The sequence below is a fragment of the Coenobita brevimanus genome, chromosome 38, assembly GCF_032717465.1.
Source record: "Coenobita brevimanus isolate Jiangsu-jjx chromosome 38, ASM3271746v2, whole genome shotgun sequence".
Classification (NCBI taxonomy): Eukaryota; Metazoa; Arthropoda; class Malacostraca; order Decapoda; family Coenobitidae; genus Coenobita; species Coenobita brevimanus.
The window spans coordinates 42,475,681-42,502,161 of NC_136991.1; positions in this window are offsets into that span (position 1 = coordinate 42,475,681).

The window sequence follows — 26,481 nt, forward strand, 5'->3', positions numbered from 1 at the left end:
AAATATTAGGCAAACTTTCGCCTTCAACTGTACACAGATACAAGAAGAAGTGGTGTTCCAATCCCTCGTTCAGTTCTCCCTCTCTTCTCTGTCCCTTTTCGTGTCCATTCACAACTCGTACGGAATACGGGAGTAGCAGTCCTTCGCCACGAGGCCCAGACTTATTGTAGTAATAATAATAAAAGCATCAGTAATAAAAGCAAATGTTGTGGAAATCACAGTGATAAAAACACTGGCTTTTCATTTGTATGCAGCCTAAATCCCAAACAAAAAGCAAACCCCTGACAAAAGCTACTTACTGTTTAATCCTCTACTGTGCATTTCACCAAGTCTGGTAGCATATCAGTAATGTCGTTAACAACTGTAGCATTGATAGAAGTATATATATATATATATATATATATATATATATATATATATATATATATATAGATAGATATATATATAATCTCATCAGCCGTTTGTGTGTCCACTGTAGGACCGGCTTATCCCGACCGAAGTGGGGACGATACAGCCAATGTATCTCTACCAAATGCCTTAGGCTGTCTAGCAGAGACTGTATGTAGGGTGAGATGTGCTTGTAATTGTAGTGTTGGAGTGGCTTTAGATGTGTGTGTAGTCTGTGAACCAAGTGCAATCGGCCCGCGCAAGCCGACAGGGTGCAAGAATACTTTATAGTATTCGACACTGGTTCAACCACAGCACCCCTTGTGTCCGCGAATGCAGTACGTGGCCTGAAGAACGCTCCCAAAGTTTATTACTCTGACGGGGCACGAACCCTCGTTCTTCAGTGCACGAAAACGCACACTTTACCACTGTACCACAGAGGCTCTCTCTCTCTCTGTATATATATATATATATATATATATATATATATATATATATGTCAGTTCATCTGGTTCCTGGATAATGTCTCCTACTATATAATATTTTCCACACGAGTTTATTTAGATCTGAGAACTATACTGTCTACAATATCATTTAAATTCTATATGTGTGTTTTCTGTTTACGGTCAAACGGTATTTTTGTCGATATGGAGAGAGCTGGATCATTGGTTCACTATTTTCTAAATTTATGTGCAAAAACTTGCAGTATTAGAAATATACGTATGCATCAGCAGCATGACAAAACTGTCGTTTTGCATTATCAACTATTATTATCATATAATTTTTAGCAAGTACAGAAAATCATACCGGGTCAAAAGATTTTCTTAAGCCTAACTGACCGCCAAACATCCTACAATTGACCACTCCTCCCTACTTCTGTTCTGTAGAGGTAGCAAATAATAAATAAATAACGCCAATAAAAAAAATAAAAAAAACGTCATCGTAGAGGAGAAAATTTCCCCCCAAAATCAGGCGCTGGGACAGGGATAATGCTCCAACGCACCGTCCGTCGTTGCTGTTATTTCCTACACCAAAATAATCATACAAAGGCGTGTCGGGGGAGGACAGACTGCGGGGTGTGCTGTGGCTAATGGTAACAAGAAATTGATGGCCGTCTGCGCTGGGTGTGGATTGAAGGCGTGGGGCAGTATACATAAATCAGAGGATGAGAGGGTGGTGTTTATGGGAAGTGAGGGAATGTGTATATAGAACCATCAGGGGCTGGCTCAGGAAACAATAGAGAAAATAATATGACTGATAAATTACAGGGAATGAAGGTGGTGTGTGAGAGAGTTATAGGAATTTTATAATTATGTACTCACAGTATGTATGTAGGCTATGTGTGAATGTATATGTATGTATATATATACAGGAGAGAGAGAGAGAGAGAGAGAGAGAGAGAGAGAGAGAGAGAATGGATAGATAAAGATAGACAGGTATAGATATAGACTGATACAGATAACGGATATATACAGATACCCTGTATCATGTATATTTAGTGCTCCATTAACTAAGCATGGTGTTGAAAGCTCTACCACTCTATACTGCCTTGTTTCTGATCCTGTCTCATTCCATCCTTTATGTGGGAATGATAAGCAGGACAATTAATGAATAAATGAATGAATGAATGAACGAATGAATGAATGAATGTAGCGTTTGATGACGCTGATTCAGTTATGCAGAAATCTGTATGCTACGTCATCTACGTTTTGTTCATTGAAGGAGTAGGAAAACGGCAGAGGAAGTCTTTATTGCAAGTCAGGGTAGTGTTGTAAAGTATTATCTTCTTTTTTCACTGCAACTGGTGCTGTTAAGTAAAGGAAACCGGCAAATCGGCTTTATATGAAGCTATGTAATTTTACTGAGCAATTTTCCTACAATTTCCAGTTAACATAACTGAAGTTGTCTAAAAAGACGACTTTCATCGAAGGCTTACTGTACTGAGAAATCAGAGTATGTGAAGGTAGCAAATAACAACCTCAATACCAGGAAGTATTTCTTTGTTTATTCGTGATAAGTCCATACGATTCATTCAGTTGGAGTCTATAGCCTTCTTTAACCGTACAGTACAACAGGCCGTAACTAAACTGCCTTAAATCGCCAGTTCGGTAACCAAAATAAAAGATAAAATACGTCCTCTGGCTGAAGCAGTTACGAAGGATGGTGAAATACGTAAATGAGTATGTATCCGTAATCACTGGGGTCTTCCTTCTTTATACAAGGAAGAAAAAACCAAAGGCCAGGAGCCCAAAAACTGTTCCTTCCAAGAGAAAACAAACAATATAACAGAGAGCCAAATTCAAGACCCATTCAATTCGAGATGCCTGGACACACTGCGTTTGAAAGACTGGAGATCATAAGCAGTGGGAAATACAGACACAGGGAGACAGTTCCAGAGTTGACCTGTTGCATACATGAATGACTGGAAGTAATGGCTAACTCTCGCATTAGAGAGCTGGAGAAGAAAAGGAATGAGAGTTTGTTGCTAGATGGGTGCTACGCGCCTATTGTAGTGGTGGAGGGATGCAAGCAGACAATTCAGCAGAACAGTGATCACTGAAGTAGCGACAGAATAAAGATGCAACAGTGTGGCGAAGACCCAGAATTTGAAGGGAGCCAGTAAGAGGAGGAGAGTTAATGAAACGGAAAGCCTTTGACACCACCTTGTTGAGAAGGGCTGTATGTGGGGAGCCTCTCCATACGTTAGAGTTGTACTCTACATAGGGTCGAATAAAATCTGTGTATAAAGTCAACAACTATACAGGGGTAACAAAGGAACGAAGTCGGCTTAGCACACCTAATCTCTTGGAAGCAGATTTTACAGGAGAGGTAATATGATCTTTCCAAGATACATCCTGAGAGAACGAAACCCCAAATATGCAAGGAATACCTACGGACATTATTATCGCTCTAATCTTTGAACACTTTCAATCCTATGACGTTTGCATTTTTATCATTATCTCCAAATGACTATCAGCATCAAGAAGCATTTCGAATTGTAGAGGTTAAATATAGCAATCACTTACCCTTTTACTGACAAGGTACCCACCTACACTTAATTACCGGTATTTCAATAAGAGATAGTGACAGTGTACATATTCTATAGTATTAGCCTATAATGACAGAGATTTTTGGTATTTCAAGTAACTCTTTCAATATATTATTTTGAGGAATAAAAAACGTTATAAGGACACAATTTAGTATTTATTTACTGCCTACGCATTTGACCAGACATCAATTTAATAGACACCATGTGTTATAGAGCGTAATAATGACAGATTTTTGGTATTTCAAGTAACTCTTTCAATATATTATTTTGAGAAGGAATATAAAATGTCATAAGGACACAATTTAGTATTAATTTACTGCCTACACATTTTAATAGACATCATTTTAATAGAAACCATGTGTTATACAGCATAATAACCCTAGAAACTGATGAAATATTATATCAATATTAAATTCGTTAATGAAAGCATTGCCGGTTCTCTTCGTCAGAGGTCAACATCTGTCAGTCTGATTCACTAGACTTCACATCAACAGCTTCAAAGATAATGTATAAATGAACTACCAGCTGACATGCTGCTCTTCTGTGCTATGTTACCAGTTAGGTTTTACAGACTGCTAATGCTCATTACTCTATTATACTCCATGTTTGTTCACTAAATACTGTAGTATTCTCTATAAGTGTTTCCTACCACTTATTAGCTATTAACCTTCATTTATGTATATATGAAGATTATTTGCTTCACCACCACTCAAAAAGTTCAGCCAATCACGTTCCACCTGACACAGTCTCTTGGTTCTGAGTGATTCATTCATAAAGATACGTGAGCTTACGACAGGGAACTGCCAGATGTCTCCAAATACCACAACATTTTTTTTTAGAACTTTCTACTTGCCCAACTGTACGTGGGTAGTATTTTGATTTCCCCATCTTAAAGGACAAAAACATTATGAGCATTATTATGAAGCCTCCTTCTTGGCCATAACCTCCCTAGTGTGTGTGTGTGTGTGTGTGTGTGTGTGTGTGTGTGTGTGTGTGTGTTTGTGTGTGTGTGTGTGCACAACAGATTTATGTACAATATGTTATGCATCCCATTCTGAGGACAAACCATTTACAAACAGCATATCCTCTGGCCAAAGTAATTAATTACTAAGGACAAGCTTTTACCAATACACATTGTTCCCCTTCAGTGAGGCTATTCGCTAGACAGATAAATTATTCTCAAGAAATATTTTTCCTCAAAAGATGTGTGATAATGACGTTGTTTGCACTCATCTTGCCAACACACCTTAAGACCTCTGACTGCTGTAGAAATATAACTGATTATTAAGAAACGCAATATATATATATATATATATATATATATATATATATATATATATATATATATATATATACTGTATATATATATATATATATATATATATATATATATATATATATATATATATATATATATATATATATATATATATATATATATTTGACCCTCGATTTGCCGGACTAAAGGGGGGAGGGGAGACCAGTCCGGGAATGGCAAAAGTCCAGCCACACATACCATTCCCCAGACTTATAACAATGCTTTATCTGAATTCTCCAATATTGTCCGGCAACTATTCCGATAATCTAGACTCCTAGAGCATTCTGGAATGTAGGCTACCTATACCAACATAACTAACATACACAGTAAATAAAATAATAACACAGATGCAATAACAATAATAACAATAACTGACACAATAGCTGTATTTTGCTAGCTATAACCCTACCAATGGTTGCTTACACAGTTGTTGACGAGAATGTGGAGGGTATGATAGAAGAAGATCAGAAAGCTGAGGAAAGAGGAAAATGAGCAAGGAATGGAGCACCATAAGGTCAGCCAACCACTAATCAGCTAACCGAGATACAAACAAGCAATCTTGGACTGAATCAGTAATTTTAACTGGAAAATATTTTAATATTTATCACCATATAGGTTTGCACACCTAATTAGCCTATTTGAAATTCAGTCCAAAATTTGTGCTTAATTAAATAATTAATAGAAAATCAGGATTCAGAGCTAAAATTTCTTAAAGTTGGCGTTAAGTGTTTTGAGTCTAGCCTAACTCGCCTTCACGGACTTTTGTTTTGTAATAAATTCGCCTTCACGGACTTTTGTTTTGTAATAAATATCAATTTACAATGCAGATACATTTTCTTGTACTCAAAATAAATATTTATGCAAAATAGAAGTCTGTCAAGGCATCCTGATGATCTGAAGTGGAAATATCTGCTAACAATGGCCAACTACTAATCAGCTGATCGAGATACAATCATCGAATATGATCTCGATCTTGGACAGAATCGGCAATTTTAATTGGAAAACATTTTAATCTTTATCACCATATAAGTTTGTACACCTGCTTATTTGAAATTCAGTCAAAAGTTTGTGCCTAATTTAATTATTAATAGAAAATCAGGATTCAGAGTGAAAATTTCTTAAAGGCAGCAGAACTGTTTTGCCTCTAACAACTCACCGTGACAAACTTTTGTTTTGGATAAATATCGATTTCCAATGCAGATACATTTTTTTTTTTTTTGTACTTAAATATTTATGCAATATACAAGTCTATCAAGGTGTGCTGACGATCTGAAGAGGAAATATCTGGTAACATTAGCCAACCACTCATCAGCTGACCGAGATATAAACAATGACGATCTGAAGGGGAAATATCTGCTATCATTCGTGCATTTTAGCTCTGAAACCTATTTTTTTTTTTTTTCAGTTAAGTAAAATTTTTAAAGTAGATTTCAGATAATTAGCTGTGTATGAGCCACTGTGGTGAAAAAAAATAAAATATTTTCCAGTGAAAAGTGCCGATTCGGCATTTAGTCACACCGGGACAGGTGACCTAAGTGAGTAGGAGTGGATCCCATTAGCTCTGTCCGTAAGAAAATATTTTTCTATGAATATTATTGTGTCCAAGCCTTCCTTAAACTTTACTGTGTTATGCAGTAAACTAATTAAGGTGGTATTTGAGAAAGGTATGGGGCAAATGGGATATTGCCATGAGTTAAGAGCTGGCGGTGTGAAGCAGGTTGGTGGCCAATATGTGTTTCACGTATGAAAATACTGTAATTTCTTGTGTATGTTACAAATGGCCTTTATCGAGTCAAAACCTTGCTAAAATTATACTGTGTTGTTCAGCAGACTGCTTATAGTTTTATATGAGAGAATAATGGCCGGACTTTTGTTGAGAATCCCGGACTTGTACAGGCATTTGTCTGGGATTTGATAATATTATCTGGCCTCAGCCCATGTCCGGGAAATCCGAAATCTGGGAAATAGGGGTCTGCCAAATAGAGGGTCGAGTATATATATATATATATATATATATATATATATATATATACACACACATATATATCTATATATATATATATATATATATATATATATATATACATATATATATGTATATATATATATATATATATATATATATATATTTTTTTTTTTTTTTTTTTTATGTGACCGACTCTGGGCATAGGCTTCACAGCCTGCTTTCAAGGCCCAGTAGTCCTCCTACGTACCGCACACCTCTACATGTCACCACTTCGGCGCTAACACCCACCGTCCATATTGAATACATGCTAGGGCTGTCTCATACAGGAGTGGTGTATTGGTATTAGCGGGGGTATTTTTACGACATGTCGGCGGGCCTTCTGGTAGATCAGTAAAGTCTGATTTTATGAAATTCAAATCCATTAAACTGTTCCCTGCCTCAGCGGGATTTGAACCCGGGTCCGTCAGGACTGCAGGCCAATATATATATATATATATATGAAAACACTGAAATACTCTGTACAATTTTCCCAAATCTTCCCAATTTATACTGCTTACGACTGGATCATGTTTGTGTGTGAAGAAAATAGGTCAGTCACAACCAGGCAAGCACATTAAGGCATGGCAATTGTATGCAAAATGCATGTTTAATGTGATTAGGGTGTACTGTACTGATAACTACTTAATATTATTACCGGTATCTATTTATGGCGTCGGGCTATAGGATAGATATGCATAACTTTTCCACCAACAATTGTTAAGTATAGTATACAAGGCCTGTTAAACAAGTATCTGAATTAATGATGTCGTGAAGTCAAGCTGCTTTGAGGTAGTGTATTGCTCCGAAATTTGGAGACCAGAATCCTGATTACAACCAGTGTGGCAATGAGAATTTTGGATATCAAAGAACTTGATTATCACAGTGGTCACCAGTGTAATAATCAGAACAAGCTGCCACCAAAAATGCAGACTAACACCGTGACCACGAGGAAACAATCAGGTATCTAGATACTAGCTCAATTTAGGCTTACCAACATCCAACTCGAGAATGACGAGAAACCCTTGGTTATCAGAAAGAAGGCAGCACGGCTGTTATGAAGACGAGGGCCTGACTTTCTCGACTATACACCTTGCAGGCCACTTAATCACGCCTGATTCCACCAGGAGGATGGCACTGAACGAAACCAAGTATAAAAATAAATGAAACTTATCCTTTAATCATCACCTTGGGCCGAACACAAAAGAGTCACTCTTGACAAAGTATGAGATGAACACAATTCAATAAATAAAAGAACTTAACACTCTGATATTATTACACATACTTGACAAGTCTCATGGTCAAGGATGGCCGCAGAGAATACGTAATCTCCAAATAAACTCTCCCGGACATGAAGACGTGATTCACATCCAATGGATGTTGCCTGATAAACGCACATTGACATGAATCATGTGAAAAAGCAGAAAAAAAAAATCACCAAAAATTATGTTTTCGGCCGATTTGCATTAAATTTTGGTGCGTTCTAGTATGCCAGTCTTTCCTCCAAAGTAAATAAATACTTGGCAATACTGTGACTGCTCTGATGAGACAATGCACAGCAGAAAATCTCAGTACCTCACGACCAGCTGGGCTAAAGGGTAGTGATGCGTCAGTTGTCCCTTTAAATCCTCCATTTTCCCCCTCCCACCCAAGGCAGAAGCCTTTATTGAAATATTGTGACTGTACAGTGTTTTTGACTACGTGTATACTGTGAAGTGATTGTGTCTATGGAATATAGACATATTGTTTGTAAAGCACTGGGGCCCATTATCAGCCATTAGGCCTCGAGGCTGGAGTCAGGTTTGTTATAGTGAGGTTCCCACTCTGCTTCACCCTGCCCGTAAATGATGTGAGTATTTTACCTTTATAGTGAAGCCAATATTTACTGGTACATTGTGTGCAACATATAGTGCCTGGATTTGTGAAATAACTAACCTACCTTAGCAGGTGTTATGTACACCATAGTGTTACGCCATAGTCGATAATGGAACAGGTGGTCACATACCATAGACCATAGAGTAAGGAAGGGAATAATAGAGGAGGCATGACGAAAGTGCAGCATGGGCATGAGTACCCACTAGTTTTTTGCGATTTACTCGAAAACTATGAGGCGAATGAAAAATCTGCAGATACCCTGAGAAAGCCAATGAAATTTTACACAAGATTATGAAATAAAAACATAATCTCTGCAAGAAAACTTTTGCTCTAGAGCTCCCTGAGCAACAAATCAGTTACCTGTAGGAAATGACTTTTAGTGTTTAGCTATTTTCTCGAAAACTACAAATCGTATCAAAAAGCTGCAGAGCTTATTAGAAAGCTGACGAAATTCTCTTTCTAAACATCAAATAACATTTTTTTGTATGATGGAAAACATTCAAGTATGATGTTTGTAAGTGCAAGTGACATTCCAGAATGTTTATTCACACCGGCTTAATGTACTTTTATTGGTACCTTTCTGTACTTTTTTTCTGCTTATCAGCTAGAACAAACATCAGCGAATAAGATTATGTAGATTTTATGGCAATATATATATGTTTGGGTTGCAAAAATAAGGCGAGAATGCATGTTTTCAAAGGAGCATGGGGGGAGGGGAGGGCTGGCAGAGAGGGGAGTGGAATAAAATTGTGAGCCAGAAAACCTACCAAAACTTACCGTGCACGAGAGGGTAAATATCAAACCGAATTAACCCTCTCATGCACGGAAAGTTTCAGTAAGTTTTCCGGCGCACAATTTTTTCTGCGAAGCCGCCCGGCCTGGCTGCCCACGCGCGGAAAATAACACGTATTCTCTCCTTATTTTCACCACCCAAACATCAATATACTGCCATGAAACCTATGTCATCTTATTCGTCGATGTTTGTTCTAGCTGATAAGCACCACAAAAAAACAGGAAAACACGAATAAAACAACATTAGGTAGCCGTGAATAAAATTTTGCTACATCATGTTCACTTCCCAACAACACCATTCGAACGTTTTCCATCATACAGGAAAATGCTATTAAAAGTTTTGATAGAGAATTTCATCAGCTTTCTAAAGAGATAAACCCGGTGTTGATAAGATTTGTAGTTTTCGAGAAAATAGCCAAAAACTGAAAGCCATTTTTGAAAAAAAAATCAAGGAGCTCTAATATGCAAATTTTCTTGCATATGTTATGTTTTTATTACATAATATTATTCATAATTTCACCAGCTTTCTAATGACCTAATACTGGTTTCGATACACCTCATAGTTCTCGAGTAAATCGCCAAAAAAGACTGGGAACTCACGTCCATATGTCACATTCGTGAAGTGCACACAGCATACGCAATATTCCCGCCTATGTAACGACGAATTCTTATCATAGATATTACATTGTTATGTCTTGTACATACATAGAATTTACTGCTCTTTATCATGGTTCTTATAGGAAATTGATTTGTCCAATAGTTTTCGAGCAATTGGCCGACAAAGTGAGATTAATCCTCCGAGTGCTTTCGACTTTACTGAAAGTCTGTTCCCCCAATTTTTCCAACAGAAAATGCTCCCAGAGGCTTATAAACTGCAAATGAACATACGCAGAATTTACTGCTCTTTATCATGGTTCTTACGGGAAATCGATATGTCCAATAGTTTTGGAGTAATTGGACGACAAACGTTGAATACTCTTCCTCACCCGTACGCGAGATAAAAAACATTCTTTCCCTGCCTCACCCACAGCTACATATTTTCGCTGGTTACGTTTTATTTTCTTTTTTTACTCAAAGTATACACGTAAAATATCATAAAGTTTTTGATAGTGCTGTCAGAAACTTGACATGACCACTTATCTTTTTGCTAGGTTCTGATACTGAAGCTGAACTTTCTTCCATCTCATACGTGTGTATGTAAAAAACATTACTTATTTGTGTAAATAATATTGAACTACAGAAATAGGTCAATATACAGATCAACAAAATACGGATAACTCACTTCCTCCAGAGGTGTTGAAATGCTGGCAGTAACTTGAAGATGAGGAGTTATGTAGTGTGTGAGCGTGTGCGTGTGTGGGTGAGCGTGTGCGTGTGTGGGTGAGTGTGTGTGTGTGTGTGTGGGTGGGTGTGGGTGAGTGTGTGTGCGTGTGTGTGTGTCTGTGGCTGTGGCGTGTTTTCTTCTCTCCTTGCGATACATTTGCCTATAACACATGCGATGCAAACAATAGATATCTCCATGAACATTCGCTGCACGACATACGTATGTATATGTGGCTGTGGCATATTTCTTGTCTCTGACACTTGCACTTTGTTTTAGCTAAGTCAGTCAACGCATGAAATATTTCTCTATGAACACTCGCTGCGACTCTATTGTATTGGCACTCACCACACTCCTTCACGAACACCCGCACCATGTTTGATGTATATTTCACACAATTCCATATGCATTTTCACTAGCAGAATCACAATAATTCCATCCCTAAACACCTCTAATTCTTCCTTCCCGACTATAAAAACTGTACGTGATGCCTGCCCCATTCCACACTACGGTTCCTTAATTTCACCAAGCCAGCCACAATATCTTTTACACAAAATACTGTTTAGGCATTGGCTTCATTATATACGTATTTATTATCACGCCATAGGGCCTTGGGGAGGGCAAGAGGCAAAACCCCGCAACAGTGAACAGGCATATTGCCTCTAAACCTAATGATTGATAACGGACAAAATTTCTTTTCATCACATGTAATTATGTTCCATCGACAATATCACATACAAATATTCTCACAAATTTTGCATTATCACACTGAGTCCATAGCGGCTTTGGCTCGGGCAGGAGGGGGAGAATTAGTAGGAGTTTAAAGGGACAGTACACTCGATGCAACCTCACCACCTGGGTGCTTGGAAGAGACTGAGGTTTATCACTATGTGCTGGGCCCTGTAAGGCAGCTCAGTGTTGCCAATACCTTATCATTGGAAAGCGCTGCAATCACTACAATGCGTCAAAATTTGACGCAAATCCGCCAGAAACTTAATTTTTGGCGAATTTTTTTGTGCTTAGGAACGCGATTCGAGTGACTGAACATCTTTAGAACAATCCACATGAAACGCGAATCGCGTGACTGACACTGAGAGCCTTAAGTCTCTCTGGCACGACTTGTGGTCGCTCGGGGGAGGAGGGGAGGGTGAACATAAGTGTTTGTGTACTGGACATGTGAACTTGGCTGAGGACACTCGATCTCTGTGAATGGACAGCCAGGATGAAGTCTCATTAATCAAGGCTCATTAAAAAGGGTGAGGGAAGATTCCCTAGTACAATATAATTCATCCAATAATACAGTACATACTCTACACATAGAGAAAAAGGGGGAGGGAGGTAGAAACAGGGAGCACAGACTACCTGCGAAAGGACAGCCAGAATGAATTCTGGCTGCTTTTGCTGTCTCACTGAAGGCTTATATATACCCACGATATCGAGGTGCATTCAGTTACGCTTAGGGTCGCCAACTAATGATATTCGGTAATTCTTGATCACTTCTATAACAATTAAATGACATGATGAAGAATGCATATAACTCTGAACACTTAGTGATGATTAAAATTTTGTGGTGGTGTAAGGAAAAATTTCAACATGATAGCTAAGTCAGTTTAGAGCTTGAACGCCTCGCCTTTGTGAAAAGTACGTTATGAATTAGGCCCCAGCAACAAACACTGGATCTTAATTTCGCGCATCAAGGACTCCCAGTTCTTACAAACACTGCTCAGACAACTATCATTCACTAATAGGTAGCTCAGGAGGGATTAACATTAACGACTGTGTACGAAAATAACTGGTTAGAATGGGAGAAACAACAATCTCATTTCTTTAACAACTGCCAAAAGTTCCTATGTTTCCGGTTGCCTGGGCACGACAGTGTAAATGGATATAATGACAATATTTCCAATTAATGCTTATACTTAATCCTACTAATACAAAAACCATGCTTACTCTACTAACACTAACTTATACTACATTCCAGCACTACAGCAGGTCCCTTCTGCAACTATGCACTTTGGCTATCACTACAGCCACTGTTGGCACCAGGTCAGTAAGTCCTCATTCCGAATATCCAACAGTATCTTCGTTGAACTGCATTCAGTGTCCCCAGAAGCCTTGAATCAGATCCTTTTCAGAAATACCTTAAACCTTAGGGGGGGGGGGTCACACCGATCCACATCTAGGGAAAATAGAGGCTGATGCACTTGTGTTTCATACAGTATATATTTGGCCAAAAACAGCTACACAAGTTGTGATGTGCGTGCATGTGTAATGCTGTGGTGCAGCACCCAGTCACTGGTCCACCATTTCCCTGGTGGTTTTTGCTGAATGACCTCATGTAGGCCAAAGTGCCACAAAACCTCAAGCCTCAAGAAAGTTCTAAAACAAAACTGATTCAAGGATGTCGAGAACATAAGCAAAATTCAACAAGAACACTGTAGGAAATTGCAACAGGACTTCACAAACTGCTTCCAGTAAAGATACAAACCATGGGTGAATTGTGTGGCTGCAGGAGGGAACTACTCTGATGATGATGAGCCTATATATATATATATATATATATATATATATATATATATACACTTAGTATGTTGTACAAATGTAATTAAGTACACTTTTCCTTCCAAACCAAATGACTCTTGGTACCAACTACCAGATGAGTTTGTGTATGTTAAAACAATTCATAAAATGATGAAAAAACTTATAACAAAAAACAGGACATGACATGCCTGACTCAGTCCTAAAAAATAATACAACTGGGTAAGAACACACACACACACACACACACATTCTTGTTCAACCAAGATATGACTAGGCATGGTTAATGATGCCTCCAAAGTGGGAACACACTACATCGTTTACAAAGTGTACTGTACAGCATAATACAAACTTACCTGACAATTTCTATCAAAATATTATGGCAGTAGCACCTTCAATACATCTGACATAATCCAAGAAGATGGTCATAAAAACTAATCATGAATGTTTTAAGTCACCCAACACTATACAGTTTTTACTCGAGTCTGGCCCAGATTTTCCTTTTGCTGCTTATTTTATGTAGCTTAAAGATAATAAAATGGACACTGCTATGGCACTACATTCTTTCCATAGCCATTCGTTGACTAGCATCATATTCCAGTGTCAATGGACTGCTACAACTCAGCATTTAAGATGAAGTTATGGCAATTTTGAGCCAAGTGAGATGAGTCAGTCGCAGTTGCCAGATGTCTCTATTTTCTGGCGCTCTTGTTATTGTTTAGGTTTCCTTTTAAATCCCACACACTGTCGCACATGTCCCAGGGTTCCCTTTAAATTCTAGATTGTTTACCTACGAACGAGAGAGAGAGAGAGAGAGAGAGAGGATTATTTGATATCAAAGAGGACAGTAGTGAAAAAAATAAAAATAACGTAACAACTCTTTCAAAAATGGGAGGAATAAGCAATAAAGTGAGGAAAATGAAATGAGGGCAATGACGGGGGAGAATGAGACGGGGGAAAGAGTGAGAGAAGAGGGGGTGGGGGGTAAGACGGGGGAGGGTATGTCACGAATCAATTCGCGACATTTCCTTTTTGTGAGAAGCCACGAACTATTAGTGGAAAACTCACTGTGTATCGCTCAGTTAACCGTTTCTCTCTCCATTTCGGAGTATACTTTTCAAAACATTCGTCACTTTCAAAAGTGACCGATTTAATGCACGTCACTAAGTGCTCTACTGAGCGATACAATTGTTTTTTATTGTTCGCCCCTGCTTGCCTCAACCGTTAGCCACGCCTTCTTCCGGTGGCTTGTGCGTCCTGCCTATACATCATTTGAATTCAGTCTAGTTGTGGCTTTGACAGAGAGAGGTCCTGTGCTCCAGAAGTGTGAGAGAAGAGGTCGCTAGCACCCAGACTCCACTGAGACTGTTATCCAGTACTCCCATCCTTAGTTCAGCTTCGGGTGATACAAAGCATTCATCGACTATAGTATTTCCTTTTGTATTTTGTAGTCTTAAGAGTTTAGTTAAGGTGTTTTTTCCTAGGCGTAAGTATTTAGCTTTTGTGTGAGTGAGTGCGGTCTCATTGATTTGATTTGAAATGTAACGTTAAATTTATTTTTTGTAATCAATAAATTTAACAGTTCTTTTTCTTGAGCTTAATGTAAAGTAAACTCTTGTTTCATTTCTCCGAATTAAGCTTATTTCCCACATAGCTCCTAGCTTGTATAGAGGTTTTACTATTCATAACTGGTACTTAGACCAGTCTTGTTGTATTAATATCCGTTGTGCCACCTAGGAGTTTAAGCATCAGCAAGAACCTGTTATTATTATTAGTATTAGTTATTTATTGTCAGGGGTGAAGTAACTTTCTCCAGAGGCTAACAGTACTAATTCAGCATTTGTGAGTAATTAGTCTGCTGTGTACTGTTGAGAAAGTTTATAAATTCTCGTTCTTAGAGAATCGTAGCAAGTCAGCGTAAAGTAATTGTTGCTTGATGTACCAGGACAATCATTGTCCTTGCTCCTCAATATTATTGAATATTAATATTAATTTAAATATTTAAGCAGCAATTATTTTAGAAATATCGTGATATTTTAAAAACCCCGTGACAGGGTAACAATATCAAACCTACTAATCTGGAGGAACCTACATTTACCTATCGTCAGCAAGCCGTGCACACAAAACAAAATCAATATAATATCCTGCAACATAAAATCAACAAACTACAACATACAGTCATCCATAACCCACAATATTAAGCCTACTTGATCGTATATCGACACTACATGACGCCACACACACCTTGTGCCATGACGCCGTCCACTCGACGAGTTCTTCATCTCGCCATTTTCACAGCCCTCGAGCTCCTATTTCGCATCCCGATCAAACCGTCCCCTTATTTTCACATACAACACTAGTCGTGCAGACACTGCATGTCAGTTTTCGAAGCAGGAAACATACAGGAACTTCATCTTCTTCATGTAATAACCGCAAGCACACACCCAACTCCATCCAACCGAGTCCGAGTCCCGTAGCGCACTGATCACGGTGCCACGTGACATAGATAATTTAGGAACTCGCGATGTAGCCATACTCTCCTGATTCCAATTTACACCGATCCTTTATAAACACCAACATTAATTTCACCATTCTCAATACACAGATAATAAAAATGACGTATTTATAACTATATTAACAGCTTATTAAACAAGCAGTACGAGTCACTGGATGTTGTTTTTAGAAGTTTCAAATGATGCACGGATGCCAGTTTGCCTATTATTTACTTGAATGTATAAACGTCTTCATCCTTCCTTTAAAAGCCCGAGTTATTTGAAGATGTAAATGATGAAGGGACGCCATTTCAGCACTGCAGTAACGCAGAGAGAGAGAGAGAGAGAGGCAGTTTGATTTTTCTCGAATTCTCTCACCACAACCAGCACCTAAACATTTTTCATATCAATTATTTTAGCGTCTACTATGCTAAAAGTACAATTTGTGCTCCCTACTACTTCTCTGAGGGATGTATTCAGCACCTTGAAAATACATGTGAGGGATAATCCGAGAACGTATCTTTCACTTTATTCTCGAAACTTTCAAACGATTTCACTCGACTTTGGAATTATCTTAAGTGCTAAGGGGGTTACTGTAGGCTATATCTAACCCTTCTAAATCGGAAGTTTTATCCGCAGCTGCATAAAATCGTCTAAATATATCAAAAACAAAATTTGAAATGCGTCACCAGTCTGAAGGGACCAAGAATGATGCGGATGTGTTTTATGCTCTTTTTCCCTTTGACTTGGCTCAGATTTTCGTCCTTTTTGGCTTATATTATGTGCTTCCGGCAGAAAAGAAAAAGTCCCGTTTCTCTACATCTTTTCCACAGCATTTCTTCGTGACTAGCATCGTATTCCTATATTAATCTCTTGTCACAATTTTGCAATAAAGATGGAGAGAAGCAGATTTTTGGTCACAAAGTATAGTTTCATTTCATTCGAAAAGTTAATACAGACTAATTCTCCTCCAACAACTATCCGCACACTACACTTTAATAACATGAATTTAACTCCACTTTTGCAAGCCTGCCTTACTGGTTTGGCCAAAGCAGCCTTTTAAAAAAATGTAGTTTTGGGGTAGCTAATGAGCAGCAGCAGCAGCAGCGGCGGCGGCGGCGGCGGCGACGGCAGCAGCAGCGGCGGCAGCAGCAGCAGCAGCAGTAGTAGTAGTAGTAGTAAATGGCAGCAGCGGCGGCAGTACAGCAGCAGCAGTCATCAACTATATCACAATCTAAGTATATTGCTTAGACTGTGATATGCGACCGTATATCGTATGTACTGTATGTAAAATACAAAATAAAGATGACTAATTAATTGATCGACAACTACGACTGTTACTACTACTACTACTACTACAACCACCACCACCACCACCACGACACCGAGGAAACCATCACCACCATCACTACTACTACTACTACTACTACTACTACCACCATTACTAATACCACCACTGCAACAAACACATAACCACTAATGGTCGCGTTCAGATTTAATCTCAAATGAAACATATTACGAATGTTAACTTGTTCCATCCTTCGTAAACTGAAAATATCAATTACAGGAAGCAAAAATATACCGTAACTGAAACGCCAAGTACTCGAGCTCCAGCTGTGGACGCAAACCGTGGCTGGGTATGCCTTGGCCAAGCCATGCGCACGGCCTCGCCATACAACCTCTATGACCTGGCTGACCTAATCAGTTCATCGTCCCTTCATACTCTATCACTGATAAAAGTTTGGTCGAAATCCGTCAAGTGGTTCACGGGATATCTGGCCCACAGAAATAAACTATGTTGACCCCATATGACCTTCACCTTTCACCCCTTGACCTAGCTAACCTATTCGATTCACCATCATCTCATACTGCATCACTGACAAAAGTTTGATAGAAATCCGTCAATGTGTTCAGGAGATATCGCGCCAGCAAGTGTTACGGACCCACGCTCGCACGCACGGACACACCAAACACTTAATGCCTCCTCCACCACAGGTGGGCGGAGGCATAATAAGGGCACGTGTTACTAGGATTCTTTCAGATTAATACCCCAGTCATTCTCAGACACCCTTCCTGGGCTGAACACAATTGTTTGGATTAAACAAGAAGATTAATTAACACATGAAAACATAATCTTATTAAAGACGTAAACTAACTCATGAAATAACACATCGTATGGAGGAAGCAAGAGCACAGGGAAATTTCCACACGATAATAAAAAGTCCTGTGGATGGAGGGAACAAATAATTCACGGAAACTGTTCACAAAGACTGCTTTCAAATTTTACATCTTTATATTTAACGATCGCCTCCAAAATAAACAAAATAACCTGTGGAGAGACCATACAATTTTGCTCGTTCACAACAAGCGTCCCCAATAAACTAAAGAAAAAAATCGTCTGGTGGGAATAAGATTCAAATTTAACTCGTTCATTACAAGCGGTCTCCATTAAGCAGAATGAAATCGTCTTCAGGGAACAAGAATATAATGCAACGCCTTCATTACCATTGGTCTGGCCTGAGCTGAATGAAGTATTGGGCTGGTGGCAAGAATGAAAAAGTATCATGGTACTGAGAGGGTTAATGGATACACCAGTTGTTTCCAATACCCTTTATGTGAAAAATCTCGTCCCTCCTGAAGAATATCGTCCTTAATTAACTAGAAACAAATAATGATGTGTAATCATAGAGAAATGAACAATTTCATGTGGGATGATAAGCAACTGAAACAAATGATGACGATGACGATGACGAAGACAACTACAGTATCAGACGACGACGACGAAGAGGACGACAACGACGTTACGATGACGATGATGATGATTATTATTATTAATAAACATCAGCATCAATATATCAAGTTTTGACATTCATACAAGAAATGAATTATTGCTGCATTAACAAGGAAGAAACAGGCAATGTGCTGGATTGCTGTGAATGAAAATAATCAAAACTGCATGATACTTCTTGTTACTGATCAACTTCTCAGCAGAATGAATACAAAATGAAGTGATGAAAGCCAAGTATATTGCTCAACATGTTAACTGTTGCATAAACTTAATTTCGTCTTTTGAATATTAATGTTGGCGGCTGGTGTATGAAATGCGTGGTGCTCCATGGTAAATTGCACCGTGGTCTGACATTTTGCGCCACCATTTAACTTCTTTCGGGACAATAAAAGCTAGAGAGAAACCACCATTGCAGCTTACAATACTACCTGAGCAAGGCCTGAAAATTACACCCTCCTCAGTCATACCCGGGTACATTAACCATCACTTTAATACCACCGCTCCAAGAACCTAAAATACTGTATACACTACATTGTTTGTCAAAAGGATTAGTGGTCAGTGATAAGAGTCGCATACTAGGCGTGGTCAGCATTAGTGTTCAAAGCAGATGATGCTCAGAACACAGGCACTGTAAATACAGGACGATACATTTACTGCGTCCCATCGACATTCATCTGGAGGTGTCTTGTATGTAGTGGGGACGACTCCGAACGCTGACGTGAGGGGTGCACACAATTTGGCTGCCTCATGATATTACTAAATAATCATGTACGGTACTTAGCGACACACACACACACACACACACACACACACACACACACACACACACACACACACACTGGATTTTGTTTCTAACTCCATCAATACGAGATACACACATAACATGTTTTTTTAACGGAGATAAATTCTTACCCCAATCCCTACGACAAATCTCCATTGTTGAATATAATCGTCCGTTTGTACCAAACATAATATATAAAAGACGCCACCCTACTTATAAGATTAAAGATCATATTCTACAGATGGCAAGTCTCTCTCTCTCTCTCTCTCTCTCTCTCTCTCTCTCTCTCTCTCTCTCTCTCTCTCTCTCTCTCTCTCTCTCAATATGGATGTTACAAGTGATCCCTAAAGCCCACAGCATCAACTGAACTGTCACTTAACGACCATAGCACAGCTATTCAGATCCTGCTCGCCTCTCCTCCAAATACTGACGCTTACTAAATTGTCTGTTCTGTTGTTACCTATAGATCTGATTATCTAATTCCTCACACTTATATTAATAAAGTTAATGAAAATATATCTAAAGATGACAGAGTACAATGTAAATCCCTGGCTACTACACACTGCCCTGGTGGCAGCTTCAGGCAACTAATCCTCGATATTAACCCCTAAACTTCCCATGCCATTCATTACACCGCCAATATCCACGCACAATGTTTGAACTCCCAACCTTCATATCGATATATAACTTTGTGGTTTTTATACCAAACAGAGGTCTGAGCGTTAGGGTCCGGACACACGTGCTGGAAACGTGTGCTTCAAACATGTCTGAAACATTGTGCTAAACAAGTTCGTGTACATGTTCAAAGCACCATTGTCACGTACACCCTCCAGCACTTCCACCTGTTACAGTCAGTGCTGTCAATGCCATCTCTCCGTGTGTGCGAACCCTGAGTAGGTCGACTCGCGATTCGCGCTGCCTGTGGTGAGAGGGAGGACAATCGGCGGAATTATAGGAAATTGCAGGTGGGAGGCAGGGAGGATGGGGTTTAGTGCTTGACAAGAATTAACAGAATAGTCGGATAGGAAAAACGAAGGACTTAGCTACACCAAAATAGCTTAATACGGCTAATAAAACGTAAAAAAAAATATATATATATATATATATATATATATATATATATATATATATATATATATATATATATATATATATATATATATATATATATATAAATAAATGGTACAATAATTATGTTGTCGCAATCTACAACCTTACAACACGAGAGGTTAATCCAGCAATATTTAAATTTTGCTTACACACACACACACACACACACACACACACACACACACACACACACACACACACACACACACACACACACACACACACACACACACACACACACACACGCAAATACACGCACACACAGACATAAGCACACACAACACACACAGACTAGCGCATACTCACACACATACCCAATACGCACGCCGCACACGCACACACACTCTCACTGGAGGTGAAGAAATGTTCTAAAGTTGTCAACAGAGGACTGCACAAACACTCGAAGGCAAAAGAGAGCAGGAAAATGAAACAAGGCCGAAAACGCAGTGTATGACAAACAGCAGAAGAAAGGACTTAAAACTGTCTACCTGGAGCCTGATAAAGGCAGGAACGTCCGATGGCAAGAGACAGAAAATTAAAAGAAACTCGAAAAAGTTGAACACTGTGACGAATAACGGGAAGATGGCTGGAGTGACTCAGTGTTCAGTATGAGGAACTGCCGGAGGGGAAAGGAATGAAAACCACCTTAACACAAGCCTTGAGAAGCGCAGGAACATCTGATGACACGAGAGAGGGAGGGAAAATGAAACAAGATCGACATCCAGCTATGTATATGTACAGTAGACCTTAATGAAGGCCCTCTGTACAGTGCCAGTCCCTGTGAAAAACAACAACAACAACAACAACTGACTGGACATCTTGTTACACAGACAACTGCCAAGTAAAAACGAAAAGTAAGATTCAATGAAAGTTATGGAGTATGAGAATTCTGTTGGGCGTATTGCAGTGGTCTGATATAAAGTTTGGCCCCATGCGAGGCAGAAAGGTGACTGACTGGTGGTAGGACGAGGGACGCCTGAAGTGGTCCAGGATTTTGAAGTTCTGGGGTGAATTTAATTGCCTTGAAGTCTGAGGGGAAGGGAGGCAGGCAGGGAGGGAGGCCGCAGTACAGACGCTTAGTGATAGGAGGATATTTTGCTTGAACAGAGATACGAGTTTTAATGGAATAGAGAATTATGTAAGAATTGTTAAGAACTTGTGGTGGAGTAAAGAAATGAATATTTTTAATGGGTGTTAGATTCAGTGGGAGTGACGAAGGGATATGTGAGGCAATAAATGTAGAAGGATGTTTGGTAGGACACATTTTTGGAGAAATAATTACACAAGAAATTACAATGGATGTTGTGTCAAATGGATGTGACAAGGATATTTTGGTAGGAGTTCTACCATACAGGAGAGAAAAAGATAATTTAGTGAGCTACTGATAAAGCTATTTTTCATTAATTTCCAACAGCAAAATTATTAATGAAAGCGACAGAACTGTTTTTTTTTTTTTTTTTCATGAAACAGTTATGGAAGAATCTTGATGGGATCAGTATTACGATACTTTCCTCGAACAGTGAAAAAATAGAATTTAGTGGATGATAGTATGAGAACTTTTGGATATTACTAAAAGAATATGTTAGTGAATATTCAGCGATAAATAATGGCGCTTTAGCCTGATGGGAAAGACTGGGGGATACTTGGCGGAAATATAACAACCATGTTTTGGTGGACTTGTGACAGAAGGGATTTTGATGGAATGATGACGGAATCATTTTTGATGGCTGTGAGGCCCAATGGGGATGACAAAAGAATTACTGAAGGGACAGAGGTGGGAGAATTCTCCGGTGTTTTTTCGCTGAATGGCAGTGAGAGGACTGTTTTGACCTAACAGTGGTGAAAAAAGCTTGGTCGTAATATCAAGAATGTTGGCGTACTAGTAGTAGAATTTTATTACAACGGTTAAAAAAAAAAAAAAAGAGGAGTAGAGGAAGATATTTTGTGGAACAGTAGTAAAACATGAGAAAAAGACAGTAACATCAAAAGGATTTTTCATGGAACTGTGGTAGAGGAAGTTTTGATAGGATAACGAAAAATTAACAGGGTAAAAAAAGGATTAATTTTTGGTGATGTGCTGTAGATTTTCTTATGAACAAAAATGGTAAAATAATAGCGAAAAATTTTTTTGGTACAAAAGTTGTACAAGAATTACTAAGAGAATAATGATAAAATTTTTAATGGATGTCTGGGAGTGAATAAGGACCTTTTTTTTTTTTTTTTTTTTTTTTTTTTTTTGGTGGTGGTGGTGGTGGTGGGGGGGGCAAGTACGTGATGAAAGGAGTGACGGGTGGAGAGTGGAGGGGGAGGGGTATGGACCAAGAGTGATTATAAATGCGATAAGACGCACTTATGTGGATGCACACGAAAAGTGAATGAGAACGCTACTACCAAGAATTGTGGGTACTAGAACCAAATGAGAACTGCAGTCGTTAAGAAAAGGGTACCAGAAGTGACTCAGAATGAAACTACTTTGGAAGGGAAGGCTAGCAGTAAATGAGTTTCTGATCAGGTAACACCAAAAAAGAAAAACAAAATTACTCTGGCTCTCGAAATACTGATATCAGGATTCGGTTCATAAGAATAAACATCTTAGCAACATAAGAGCATACCAGGGTTGACGAAGCAACTTTGTTCTTAGGCAAGAAGGGTTCTGTACAGGAACGAAATCAACATATCTGGTAGTAGTCTGGATGCAAACAATCCAATCTGGAGTTTATGCGAATCTGATATTGGTTTGGCTTGGTACCACTCACGATTTGAACTGTTACCCAAACTTATGCGAATCTGATATTGGCTTGGCTTGGTACCACGCAGGATTTGAACTGTTGCCCAAACTTTGTAATGGATGATCATAGTACTGGTTAGCTGACTGCTCTGTGGCGTCTCATCACCCTTCATCAGCGGGGAGAAGAGAAAAGAGAGAGGAAAGGGAGAGGGAGAGAGGAACGAGGGAGGGCGGGAGAGCACAAGGAGAAGAGGCAGGGGAGCATGGGGAAGAGAGAGATGGGAATAGGGACAAGGGTAAGAAAGGAGAGGGGAGGGGGGGCAGTCAAGGGAGCAAGGGGGAGAGAGATGGGGTTTGGGGAAGGAGGTATGAGGGAGATGAGGTGGTGGTAGGAAGGGGACTGGGGGAGAGGAAGGGGGCTGCGGCAGGGGAAGGGGGAGTGTGAACTAAAGGCTAAGGCTACATGTGTGGTGAGGAGCAGCACGTGACTTAGGTTTAACAGGTCAGACGCGTGCTACGATGTGGTGATGGATGAAATAATGGTGCTTAACTCTTTTGTATTTTGTATTTTATTTCTGCATCAGTTAGAAAGTATTACTTTTGGGGGGAAGATCTCTAGCAGTGAAAGGTCTAGTACCAATCTCCACTAACCCCGTCAATGTAACAGTTCTCCCCCCCCCCTGTTGAATCAAAATACAAACAACACTAAGACTGATATGGGGAAAAAAGACGTCATCGAATAGTATGCATAAACTGACGTGCTTAAGGAAAACGTTGTCGTGCTTCATGAGAATGCTGATACTTAAATCCTTACATAAACAATGAAAGAAAATTCTGGTGCACAATGTGCTATACAAACACTAATGTGCTTGAGGAAGGTCTTGGCGTGTATGATAAGAATGCTGCTGTTTCATTTATACTTAAGTACATACTGAGGTGGCTGCTGAATATGACTGAACTTGAAACCTTTGCCACCTTATCACCTGGAGTTACCGTGATAACCATCCCCACCATCGTGGTTAGCTCACGGGATGGAAAGTGATCTGGCACCTACATGAGGAAAACCATTTCTCCCAAAGCAGTTATGCTGCCCAGCCTCGTGATTGCAAGGCGGTATCTCTGCCAACTTGGCCACCAAATTAACCCAAGACAATCACTCCCGCCAAACTATGCCCTGAATCGGCAACTCTTTACTCTATCCTAATCAACCTTGCCACATACACTGGTCATCCTTGTTCTTTCATTTATTCTTCAATTCAGATTTCATATTAGCTCCCACTTCCCGCCTTTCATTTTCATTTTACTGATGCAGTATTCATTTAGTCATATTCACATTCTCCATGCGTTGAAGGAAGAGTAATGAAAAGTGACAGGAAGGATGGGAAAAACAGGAAGAGAGGAGGGCTGATAGAAAAAAAAAAAATGATAAAGGTAAAGGTAGAAGCAGGTAGTACTACATCAAGTGAACGGATGATGGTCGCCACCATCAACCACTCAAGGACGCTGACTGTTTTGCACACCGCCTAATTAATATTTCAAACACAAGGAAGTGCTTAACTACAAGCAATTTAGAAAATAGGTAGTGAATCTTCACAGAAGTATAACTGATAATGTATTGTAGGCAGAGATACCGAGTGTCAGTGAACAACAGTCGAGAAAGGAAGATGCAGAGGACTCTCTTTATATGACCGTGGCAGGGAAGATAAAGCTCAGAGGAGTGGAAAACAAAAACGTGATGGGTATGGAATAGTAAGTGAATAGGCTACGTGTATGACTGTGATAGGGAAGCTGAGGAAGAGGATGAATGAAATATGCACAGGCAAAGTTTTTTTTATCCCATTTTTAACATTTCTTTTGGAATGGTGTCTGTTCACATGCACTGTGAAGCACATTTTGAGTGCATCGTTTGACCTGCGACGTAGAGCGAAGAAAATTGTCGAAAGATGAGTAAATTTATTGGTCACTATAATGTCGGTTCTACTTTTGTGCTTCTCTGCTCCGATTTCTATATCCCATAATACGAAAAAAAAAAGTTATGACGATGATGATGACCATAAACGACAGAGCGGCCACCAAATAACTGATGGCGATATAAACAAAAGCAGGCTGCCCGCCTCTCCTATTTACTCTGCAGCTCCATATTTCCTTCCATGCCCATTTCTCGCCCTAACTATATCATATCCTTTTAGCCATATCTCTTTCACTCACTGTTCCCAGTCCTTCTCTCAATCCATCATCATCATCCTCTATTTTTCATCATTCCACTCCCCCCCTCCTCTGTGTGTGTGTGTGTGTGTGTGTGTGTGTGTGTGTGTGTGTGTGTGTGTGTGTGTGTGTGTGTGTGTGTGTGTGTGTGTGTGTGTGTGTGTGTTCACAGAAGAGTTAATCTTCCAGACACTCAGACAGGTGAACTTGTTCCTCAAAGACCTGTATATTTATGCAGGCCTGACACAAACTGCATCAGATACTGAGAGGAAACTTCGGAATTCGAGGCTGAGTTTCGGAAGGGTAACACGTTGAAGCAGACAGGAAACACACACGGGTTTCTTGGTTATTTTATTTGAACTTTTAGAAGAATATGACGGGCAACTCCCACGATCAACAAACTGCCATTTCCCTGTCAGTTGTCGCGATGTGAAATATTATGTATGACAATAATGTGAAGCACACAACCTGGGTACGAAAAGGAGGGCTATTATCCAGGAAGAATAACCAGTACGTCATGTTTGGCTGACGTGTGTCGTCGTTATTCACTTCCTCTAAAGGCCTCACTCACACACACACACACACACACACACACACACACACACACACACACACACACACACACACACACACACACACACACACACACTACTCGTAATTTGAGATAATGAGACGAAAAACCGGAATCTGAGGCTGAGTTTCAGCGAGTGTGTAACACAATGAAAGAGATAGGAAACACAGGTGGAGGTTTCTTAGATAATTTACTTCTGTCTGAAAGAATGATTACGATCAAAGTTTCGTCGATTCTTCCCTCCCGACAGTGGCGGTGAAAGATTTTACATAAATTATTTTTGTGGCAGCAATATGACTCACACAACAACGTATGGGAAGCAAGGCTATTCTCTGAAGTTCGGGGAAGAATGAGAAACACACAGTGCAGGATACAATGCTGGCAGGTAACTGTCGGTGAACTTTAGCTCATGTCAGTACACTGGCCCGCAAATGGTTAAAACCCTTACAGTTGCGTAGGTATGACAGTCATTCCACGGGACAAATATATAAGGTAGGAACGCCACTGCAAGACTCCATATAGAA